We start from the raw sequence: 11,518 nt of genomic DNA, 5'->3' as shown, positions 1-11,518 counted from the left end.
ATTTTCTATAAATTAACTTGATTTCAACTCCAAGCCTTCATACTGCCTCCGTCATTCTTGGAATTTCTCTTCCCTGGGTCCTCCAGAGTTTGTGCCAGGGATCTGAGATCTTACATAATACCCAGGTTTCCAGAGAGTCCGGCCTGTTAGCAGTCCCTCCATCCACTCAGATGTCCATTAGCTCATCCCAGGAGGTCCCTGCAGCTTCTTGCTACACTTGGGACTCCAGGTCCTGGCTAAACCTGGAGACCTCAGCCCAGAACCAAACCTCCTGATGCATCATTTCCAGCCACAGCCTCAGAACACTCCTGGGACTCACCAACCTCTCTCTTAATTCTTACTCCAGTCTCTGGAAATCTCTTCTTAACCCAGAGAAAAATCATATTGTTCTTAAATCCTGTTGATCTCAGTGGGTTTTTGGAAATAAAAGTCAGGTCACAAACCTCCCCAGAGGCAGAGAAGCAGCACAGAGCCTGCTACCTATGTCCTTGAGTGGGAGGGGACAATCATAGGTTACCATCTCACAAAGCTCTCTGTCCCCAACGTTTAGAAGTACACGAGCCATCACACAGAAAGTTCATCTCTCAGTCAGTGGGTGGACACCCACAATGCACCAGGCACTCTGCGTAGGACTAGAAGAGAACAAAGAGCTGAACTAAACTTGAACTCTGCCCTCAATTAGTTCTTCCTGTAGAGCAGAGGTCCTCAACCAGGGGACATTTGGCAATGTGTGGAGACATTTTGGGTTGTCACAACTAGACGGGAAGAGGGGAGTATTACTGGCATCTATTAGGTAGAGGTCAGAGATGCTACTAAGTCTCCTACAATACACAGGACAGCACCCCCACCCACTGTCCCCCACCCCCAAATGATCTAATCCAAAATATCAATGGTGATGGACACGAAAACTGTCATGCAAGGCAGAAGAAAAGTGACAAGGTGACTGTGCCAGAGGCTCATCCAACCAAGATCCCTGAACAGAAAATTAACTGGGAGGATGATTCCTGGGAAGTTTTCACAGTGGAGGGATGACCTGGGATAACATGGAGCCAAGACTTCAGCTCACGGCCTTTCCACGCAATTGCAGACAGCGGTTGTCTAGATAAGACATCACGTCTAGATAAGACGTTCACAGTCGCCGGCTCCCTCCGGCCTGGCTCAGCTCACTCCTGAGCTGGAGCGGGCTGCTGTGCTTGAGGTCCTGCCAGAGAAGTGTCTTCTCCATGGGCCTGGGGGCTCTGGTGTGCAGCTGGGGGCTGCACTTCTCCATGCAGGTCTCTGGTGCTGTCTTCCCCCAAGTGACCAGTGACCCATGACCAGGTTAGTCAGGTGAGGAAAGCTGGTTCCTTAATCAGCCTCACAGCCAGTCCCCCCAGGGATTCTGATAACTCAAGAGAGGATCCCAGACAGGGACTTTAAAGAAAACAACAATAAAAACTCCATAGTTAATTCTAACGTGCAGGCAGAATTGTGACATTTATTTTACCAAAAATCCTGTCTCATTGCTTTTGCCATGGAACATCATTTAGAAGGACTTCCATACACCAAGGCTGCCTTAGGCAGGTGAAGAAGAGCCAGTGGAGAGGTGGTATCTGTGTCAGGTCTGGAAAGACAGTTGGGCTCTGGCTTAGAGAGTGAGGACACACTTTTCTGATGACCTTGACCTGTTCATAGAGGGCATGGGATTAAAATCATGGGATGGCGCAATGCTCTGTTTCAAATTTCAAATATTTCAAATGAGTCCTGTTAACCAAGATATGAAGATCTCTATTTAGAAAACTGTCCACATTAAGAGTCTATTATTCACTTTTATCTTCAACCACTTTTAGAGTATGGAAAATAAAGTTTAATTTACAGAAAACCTAGCATTCTTAATGGTGGATACAGTCAACAACTTCAGGGTTCTCTTTATTTCCTACTCTGGTTGTGGGGTGAGAGAAGGCCTCAGCCTACCCTCTCAAATATTTTGACAAGGTTCTTGTATTAGTCTGTTCTCACACAGCTGACAAAGACACATCCGAGCCTGGGTAATTTATAAAGAAAAAGAGGTTCAGTGGACTCAGTTCCACATGGCTGGGGAGGCCTCACAATCATGGTGGAAAGCAAAAGGCACCTCTTACACGGCAGCAGGCAAGAGAGAGCTTGTACATGGGAACTCTTTATAAAACCATCAGATCTTGTGAGACTTATTCACTATCACAAGAACAGCATGGGAAAGACCCAGCCCCATGATTCAATTACCTCCCACTGGGTCCCTCTCTCAACACATGAGAATTGTGGGAGCTACAATTCAAGATGAGATTTGGGTGGGGACACAGCCAAACTATATCAGTTCTATTCTTCCTGTCTTCAAGGCTACACACCGCCCCTGAGCCATCTCGTCCTCTCTGATGGCTTTTGCTGCCAGCTCTGTGCTGCTGCCTCTCAGTTCTACTCCCGACCAACTTCTCCAGCCATGTACATCTCACTGCTTCCTCCTGGACAGTTGACATTCTCCAACTTGTCATGTCAATAACCACTGTATCATTCCTCTTTCTGGTCTCCCAAGCTGTCACTCCGATTTCAGTGACTAGCAGGCAAATTCACATTTCTCCCTCTCCCTCACCACTCCCACTTCCCAAGAGCCACACATTCCAGGTGGTTCTCTGCTCTCAGTGTCTCCTGATGCAGTCCTCTCCAGGGAAGGCCTCCGTGAGAACATGATCACTTGACACCTGGACTGGAGCAATAGCCTCCTACGCGGTCCCTCTGGGCTTATTCTTGTTCTCTTCTTTACTCTCCACCTAGAAACTAGAGTGAGCTTTCTAAAATGTACCAAAGTTAATGATTTATTTTTGTTATTACAGCTGTGACTTGTGGAGCATTTACTATATGTTAGTCACTATGCTGAATTCTTTACATGTACATAATATCTTTTAAAAGCTCCCTAAGCACCCTATAAAAAGATATTCTCACTATTCCCATTTCACAGATATGGAAACTGAGGCCCAGAGAGGTTAAATATCTTGACTGGGATCCCATAGCTATTAAAAGGGAATGCCCGCTCAAATGTTACTCTTCAATGACCCCCAAATCTTGACTTTTGGGGAAAAATGCTCACCTTTAGTTTGGTTACAGGGTCCTTTGTGACTCAGGCTCTGCCTCTCTGTGCTCCACCCTGACCCCCTAGGCTTGAGCCTTGTGGAGCCTCAGGATGCCCATGTCCTGTGGGTATCTTTGTTCAAGTTGTTTCTTTGCCCAAGAAGCCTTCCCCATGCAGTCCGTCTGGCAGACAGTCTCCCGAGGTTCAGCTGAAAAGGTGCATCTTCCATGAAGCCTTTTCTGACTGCCTCCCACCTCCACCCCTTGGAGTACTGACCTCTTCCTTCCTTAGGCTTTTCTGTGGCCGGGACTCCACGTTATGACCTAGTTTGTCACTGTGGGTGAGGGTGGGGACCAGATCTGATTCTTCTTGGTGTGCTAGTGCTCTGTGGGTGGCTGTGGCCTTATTTCTTCATGCCACCTGGAGAGGGTTTCTCCTTCTCAGTGGTGTGGATGATAATAATTGGGTGTGACGTTAATGTCCCTTAGTGAAGAAAAGAGTGTGTTGGTGGCCGACTGATGTTGTTGGATTGTAGCATGGCTTGGAGAACAGAGGCCCTCAGAGCCTGGGGAGCAGCCTCTCTGGGACAACAGAGAGTGCAGGAAAAATGGGAAGAGCCGTCTGCTGTCCTTTGGGTTCTCAGTTCCTCAAATTCCCAGAGGGGTCTGGTGAGACTAGGGCTGGTCCACCATGCAGTGGAAAGTATCAGATTCCAGTGGCTCTTCATGAATGCCTTGCAGCCTTGCAGAGCAGGAGTGCAGCCCTCATGCACCCTTCTCAGGCTGCTCCTCTGGGGCTCAGCTTCCAGTCCATCACCAGAGGCCTCTCCCCACCCATCCTTGGTGGTCTGCTGCCCTGCCTCCCTCCTTAATTCACTGTGTAAGCAAGTTGGCCATGTCCCCCGGCTTCCTCCTCCTTGCTTTGAAAATGGAGCATGACTTGCTCCTCCACTCGGCTCACTTGGTGATGGGTGCCAGGGGAGAATGCCTGGGAAGTACTTTCATTTCCTTAGGAATAAGGATGCAGGAGAAGCTACACAAAGGAGCACTAATATTAAATCATAATTGAAGGCCCAGCCATCTCGGGGTGAGGCTCAGGATGCTTACTGTCTGCTCCCCTTCTCTCCCTGTTTTCTCTCCCACATCTTTCCAACCCATGGACTCAGAGAGGCCTCATGCCTGACACCGCTGAAGGAGGACAGCAGGCTGGAGGGGTGTTCAGACCACCTTGAAGCACCCCTGCCACATCCCCACTCCCACTCCCACCCAGGTCATCTCCACCTGGGCTTCCAGGTTCATAGGGCAGGACCCCCCTCACAGTAGGTCATAAGGGCATGAGGGAAGGGAATTGTGCAAAGAATTGTATCTTTATTGACAACAGATCAAGTTGGTCTCTTTGATTTTCTTATGCCCAAATACATAGCTGGTTCTTCGTCCAAATGGTTGCGACAGTGCCCTCCTTTGGCCCTCTGGATTCTGGCCACGTGCCTTTCTCCAGGTACTTACATTATGACTGTGATTTGTATCATCATAACTTGTGGACAGCCCATTCCCTGCCCCCTCATATCCCTAGCTGCTCAGGAGGAAAGGTTGTATATGTTATTGATCTTTGCATCCCCAAGCACTTAGCAAGAGCCTGGCCCTGGTAGGTGCTCCATGCTTGTTGAACAGAAACAATTGTGAGAAAATAAATCTCAGTGGCACATCATCTCAGCATTTGCTTTCAATTCTTGTTTCATCATTTTAACAATTACTATACTAAAGGCACTCATGAAAGTCTGACTTATATAAAAGGGAAACTAAACAGGCGTCGGATGCTACCTGTTGTCATCTCCTTCTCACCACGCCCCCGCTCACAAGCTCATGGCCCCTTCTCTTTCCTTGAAACTTTGCATGTGCCATTCCCTCTTTTTCAGAACCCCCTTCCTGTCATTCCTCACCTGGCTTACTTAACTCACCCTTCAAAACTCAACCCACATGTCACTCTTCCCTGATCTGGATTTTTAGGCCATGTTCTGCTACAGGACACAGAATGATAAATGCCTCTTTGTGCGTTTGTCTCTTCCACTCGAATGCTGGTTCCTTGGAGGCAGAGCCCAAGTCTCTTACTATGTGAAACCCAGTCCCAAGCACTTGCATTCATGCCTTCAACAAATACTTTTTGAATGCCAACCACATGCCAGGCACTGTCATTGTGTTACACTGGTAAACTGTCCTTGGGTGGCCCAACCTCCAAATGGCTCCCAGAAATATTTGCCTCCTGGTATTCATGCCCTTATATGGTTTCCTCCTACTGAATCAGGATCAGCCTGAGTAACCAATCAAATGTGGAGGGAGTGACAATATATGACTTTTGCCATGTGTCGTAAGACTAGATCATCAAGGCAGTTTCAGCTTTCTTCACGGTGTTTTGGATTGCTTGCTCTAAGGAGTGCCAGCTGCCATATCAGGAAAGCAGTCCATAGAGCTCCATCAAAGGGCCAGTAGAAAGGCCCCCTTGGGCAGCACCAGTCAGCCATGTGAGTGAGCCACCTTGAAATTGGATCCTCCAGGATCTGCCAAGCCTTCAGGGGACTATAGCCCAAGCTAGCATCTGAGGTGCAACCTCAAAGAGACCTTGAGCCAGAACGGCCCTACTGACCCGCTCCTAAACTCCTGATCTACAGACGCCTTGACCATTGTTTAGAACCACTAAGTTTTGGGGTGAGTTGTAATGCAGCAAGAGATAAATGATGCAATCCTGTTGTCATGGAGTTTACATTCTAGTGAAAGAGATGAAATAGAATTTTTGTTGTTGTTGTTGTTTATTCAACACCACCAGTTAGTGCTGTGTGCTGAGAATTCAGCAGCAAACAAGACATTAGACAGAGTCCCTGCACCCATGATGTGTAAGTTTTAGTGATGGAAACAGGAGATAAAGCAAACAAGTAAATTATATAAAATGCTAGCCCAGAAGTGATAAGAATAAAGGAAAACTGAGCAAGTTGGATAAAAGGGCCCTTACTGCGAGTCAGACTGCCTATTTTGTACTAAGTGATTTTCTCCTTTATCTCAATTAGTACACTACAGTTTTTTTGAGGTTAGTAGTTTATTTCCATTTTACAGGTGAGAAAATTGAAGATTAGAAAAGTTAAATGAAGCAGCTAGTGCCACACAGTTGGTACTGAGCTCAGCCAGATTGTAACCCAGGCCACTTGGACTCCAAAGTTAGTGCTCTTTGCTGAACACCAACCAGATTGATCATTAGAGATTTCAGTTGCAGCCCTCACCCTGGGGCTCACCCTTTGGCACAGCCGATACTTGGCATTGACTAGGTGCTTGTAACACATTGGCAGAATGAAGGCCCCAAAATCGCCTTCAGGCTGGAACGCCAGGGGCTGGCAGGGACACCTAGGCCTCTACTTTCTCTAACTCTGGAAAATGCCAGGCTACATTAGGCCTATACATAGGTCTCGCAGGCTGAGAATATACACCCAGGTCCCTAAACCTTAGCTGCCCTAGTTGTCTATAAACAGCAATGCCCACTCCCCACAAGCTCCCTTTCTGCCTTTCTATGTCCACTTTATTTGCCCTACATTGAAGGAGCTACAGCTTTTCCAGTCAGGCTCAGCTCACCGCCCCTCCCTGTCTATCCTCGAATCTGGAGTGCCTCTTGGTTCCTGTTATTTATTTATTCTTTTCTTCTTTGCCTTCCTTTCTTGTGCCAAGACCACTAGATGGAGATATATAAATACTTACTGAACGCTTACTATGAATGCCAGGCACCATTCTAAGTGCCTTTCCTGCATGATTTCATTGAATCCTCATGACAACCCTTTGTGGAGGTCCATTATATTCCTGACAGAGCTTAAGGCTCAAGGTCATTCAGCTACTAGGTGGCAGAGCTGGGATTCAAACCCACATCTCCTTGAGTTCAGACTTCATTTGTTAGCCAAGATCACACACTGAGCTGGAAGAACTTTGAAGATGGGTGATTTCCAAGATCATCTTGTCCATTTTATTTTTTGCCCCTGGGCAGGGCTGAAGCCAGGTTATCAGCAGAATATTATAACTAGACATCTTCATTTAGCGCAAGAGAAAAGAAGAAAAAAAAGCCCATCCCTTCATAGCTCATTGCAGCATGTACAAGGATTTGTAGGTTTAATACTCTTACTAATGTCTGGCCCAAATCATTGATTTGCTAACTGTTTAAGTGCCTACTATGTGCTAAGCTCTACTGTGTGCTGTGATAGACTTGGACCTGGGTTATCGTGGAAGTACAGAGAGAAGCACCGAACAGACTGGCAAGTCAGGGATGCCCACCAGGTGATGCTAAGCTGGACTCTGGAAGTCTTAGAGGTGCCAGGCAGTGAGGGGGACCATCCAGACAGATGGAACAACATGTGCAAAGTCAGGGGGTGTGGCTGAGGACAGCTTGCTCCAGCATATGGCTTGTTCAGCTTATAAGAAGTGTTAGGGAGGAGTGAATAAAGGGATTAAGAGATGGGTAGGAGCCAGATCAGTGCCAAGGGAAGGAATTTGCTCTATATCTGGAATCCATAGCAGAACCATTTAAGGGTTTTAGGCAAGGCACTGATATAATCAAATTTGCATAATAGATTATTTCATCAGCATTATGGATGATGAATGGGAAAGACCAATTAAGGAGGATATTGCAATGGTTAGGCAAGAGATGATGAGCAGGGAAGACAGAGAGATATGGAAGAGATATATGAAAAAGATTTAGGAATAGACTTGTCAAGACTTGGCAATTGCTTGGGTGTGGGGTGAATGAAGAAGGAAAGCACTGAGGCTGATTCATCCAGGTTCTTGGCTTGGGTGTGGGGGTGGATGGAGGCACCATGAGTTGAAATGGGAATAACCAGGAGGAGGAGCAGGTCTAGGGGAGAGATATTGATATCTTAATATCCCCAGGCTCCTTAGGGCAACTCATATTTCAGATGAGAAAATAGAGCTCAAAAAGTTGATGTGATTTGGTCAAATGGACAACGAGCCGAAGAGTGTTAAGAGTGCGACTCAAACCTAGATCTTACTATTTCTGAAACTATTTCCCCATGCCTAAGCACATCTGTTTTGTAAGGAGCATAAGGAAGGCTCAGCACAGAGTAATGTGGTAAAGCAAACACTGACCCAAGTCAACCTGCCATTTTAATATTCATTCATTCATTCATTCAACAAGATTTATTGAGCACATACCACACTCCACGCATGACGGGTGCAATGGTGAACCGTGTAGGAAAAGACCCCGCCCACATTGAGCCTATGGTCCACTTAGAGAGGCAGGCAATATACAAATATACAAAGACCAGAGTGATGAAGGAGAACCATGCAAAGACCTGGGAAAAGAGGGTTCCCAGTAGAAGAAACTTAAAATTCAAAGGCCCTGATCAGGTAGGAATAAGCTTGGAAATTCAAGAAATCACAAGAAAGCCAGTGTGCTGAGAAAGGAGTAAGTGTGGAGGAGAGTCATCTGAGATGAAATTAGAGGCAGAGGCCACAGCCTGTTGGACTTGTAAGACATGATCAGTACTTGGGATTTATTCTAAGTGTGATGGGAAAAACTTGGAAATTTGGAGCAGGACTGTGGCATTATTTATTTACTTAATTTATTAAAAAGATACTATTTATTTCCAGACAATTATAGATCCATGTATAATTGTAAGTAATAGTGCAGATAAAACCTATGTACCTTTTACTCACTTTCTCCCAGTGGTAACATCTTGCCAAACTGTATGTAGTACAGTATACCCAGGATATCTCTTTTTTTGGTTTTAAATTGTATTCTCCTAATATGATGATGTTAAACATCTTTTATGTGCATATTTACCATCTGTACATCTGCAGTGAAAGGTTTGCTCATGTCTTCTGCTCATTTTCTTTTTTTTAATTATCTTTGCTTTTTATTCACCTTATATTAAAAAGGGGTGCAAATACAAGAAAATAAGGTTATGTCAAAGTTTAGTTTTTAAACCACAAACTTCTAGAGTTTGTTTTAAGGTTAATACATGGAATGCTAGCTTTTTAGTTACCTGAGAATCAGGAAATTCACATGAATGTAATTTCTTATACTGACAAAGAACTGTGGCTGTCTATGGCTTTGTCAAGTTCCTAGGCTTCATCCAGCACAAAATTGCACTTTTCTTGATATATGTAAATTAAATAAAATGTATACAACTGTCGTTCTTGTCTTGCCACCACTTATGCCTATAGAAACAGCATTTAAAGTTTGTAGGAAATAGAATTTTGGCCTTTTACAAAACAAACACTCTGTTTCTTTAACTCAGAATTCTGGAAATGCAATCACATTCTAGTATTGTGATTGCCAAAATATTTTTGTCATCGGACATTAATTTTTTTCAAGTGTCTGACTCTAACCAAGAAAATAATAAAAGAGTATCAGAAGTTTCCTGTGACTACCATGACGAAAAGTCGGTATCCATGGGGTTGTTCCTAATGGTTTGTGAGGATGCTTTGGCCTGATCCAGGTCCATCTAGTCTGAGGCTGTTTTTCAATTCCATGCTTCTATCTGCCAGAAGGATCTTTTTCAGTAAAGAGGCCATCATAGGAGGCAATGGAGCTTCCGGCTGTCGTCCAAGGAATGAAAGCAGGCGCCTCCAGATGAGGCTACTTCCCATGAACATAATTCCTGTAATCAGCCAAAACACTCTAGGGTCCTCTTCAAGGAGGATTCCAAAATCATTCCAAAAGCAATTCCCATTAGTCCAAAGAGTGAAAGAGAGAAGATTCCCATGGTCAGCAGTAGATTCAACCTCATCATCACATTACGGTGGCTGTCCAGATTGATGAAAATAATACTTCGTGAATCATCAGTCAGTACCCTAAGCTCCCAAACTGTACTGAAGAGATCGTCAGCCAATAGGTAGTAGTTTTCCAACAGCAGGTCCATCTCTTCTGTGTTAGGGACAAGCTACCCCAGGACCTGCCCCTGCCTCTCAGTGCAGCTGACCCCTACGCTGAATACTCTGCAGCTGCATTCCTGAACCCTTATCTAGGCGCTCCAGCAAGGTCACCAGACTTGCTTACAGCCCTCCGGCTGGCACGGGGGAGGTCACGAGAAACATGGATAAACCTAAGTAACACCCTCTTGTAAATTCCTATTTTCACAAGATAATATATTGTAAGCCGGTCACGAGATGCTATGTGGTAAAGTTAACTGAAAAATAACCCCAGGGTCTCTTTCCCCCATATAAACCCCTCATTTTGTAAGCTCAGGGCTGCCTCATCTGACTGTAGTGGAGCAGCCTGGCAGGTTAATAAACTTCCTTGCCTGACCTTGGGTCTCTCTCTCGTCTTTTCTCTCAGCTAACCTTACATTCTGCATGGCGAATCCCAGTACTGCTCTTTTCAAAGACTGGTGGGTCACTCCATTTTGATAGACAGAGCTCTTCTAGTAACTTTTCCTCACCCAAGATCTCCAAAATTGACTCTTGGAAAATTTTAATATCTGTTTCTAACTCTGATAGACTTTTGTCATTCTGTAGTAAAATATGTGGTTAGCTTTTGTCCACAGAAGAATGTTTGAAAGCTTCTAAGGTCTCAAAGGTCAGTGTCTGCAAAACGCTACGTTTCCTCTAAAGGGGGTTGATCCAGTATTTCAGGGGTGCTTCCATAGCACTAAACTCAAAAGGTAAAGAGTATGTAACAGGTTGACCCTCTCCAGACAACTGTGAAGGGAGTTCCCAGAACAGCCATTGCTCTAAGTTTAAATTACCATCATCTAATATCAGGAGACACTCTGGAGTTATCACAGCTTTCAAATACTCCATTGTCATGATAAACCTGCCGTTTCTGGTTGTGATGCTCACTACATGCTGAAATCTCAAGTCTCTGGCTTGAAGACCTAACTCTTGATATAAGTCAGTTTTCTTCCTTTCAAAAGGAGTAACATTTCCCTGTTTGTCAAATTTTGTTGCGGTAAATACTGGGGCTACACTGCCTACAGTGGCTTGAGAGACATCAGAAGTTCTAAACCCGTGCATTGCACCTGCTACGCAGAGCCGGCGGGCCCACACAGGTCAGATCCAAGGCCAGGGAAGTCCCATTGCATGGGTCAGGAGGCAGGGCAAGCTCTGCAGGCATTCATGGCACTACAGCTAGGAGCAGGCAGTAGCCAGACCCCAGGCCCTCATGCCGGACTGTGGCGGCTCAGTCCGCAGCACTCACCTGGCGCTCTTTTGCTCATTTTCTATGTTTTATTTTCTAAACAGTTTTTCACTGTTCACTTTTGAGAATTTTTTATATATTCTAGACACAAGTTCTTAGTCAGATGTGTGACTTGCGAATATTTTCTCCCAGTCTGTGACTAGCTTGCCTTTTCATCTTAACAGGGCCTCTGCTGAGCAAAAGCTTTTAATTTTGATGAGGTCTAATTGATTAATTTCACCTTTTATGGATTGTGCTTTTCATGTCAAGTAT

General features: G+C 45.2%; 1 pseudogene; it reads right to left on the bottom strand.

Moving 5' to 3' along the window:
• Window positions 1-9,531: 9,531 nt before the first annotated feature.
• Window positions 9,532-11,118, bottom strand: LOC103786424 (magnesium transporter MRS2 homolog, mitochondrial-like; annotated as a pseudogene).
• Between the last annotated feature and the right edge of the window lie 400 nt (window positions 11,119-11,518).

Source organism: Pan paniscus, chromosome 7 (assembly GCF_029289425.2).
Source record: "Pan paniscus chromosome 7, NHGRI_mPanPan1-v2.0_pri, whole genome shotgun sequence".
Lineage (NCBI taxonomy): Eukaryota > Metazoa > Chordata > Mammalia > Primates > Hominidae > Pan > Pan paniscus.
The sequence above is the reverse complement of the archived record's forward strand: the minus strand, read 5'-3'. Positions and strand labels throughout refer to the sequence as shown.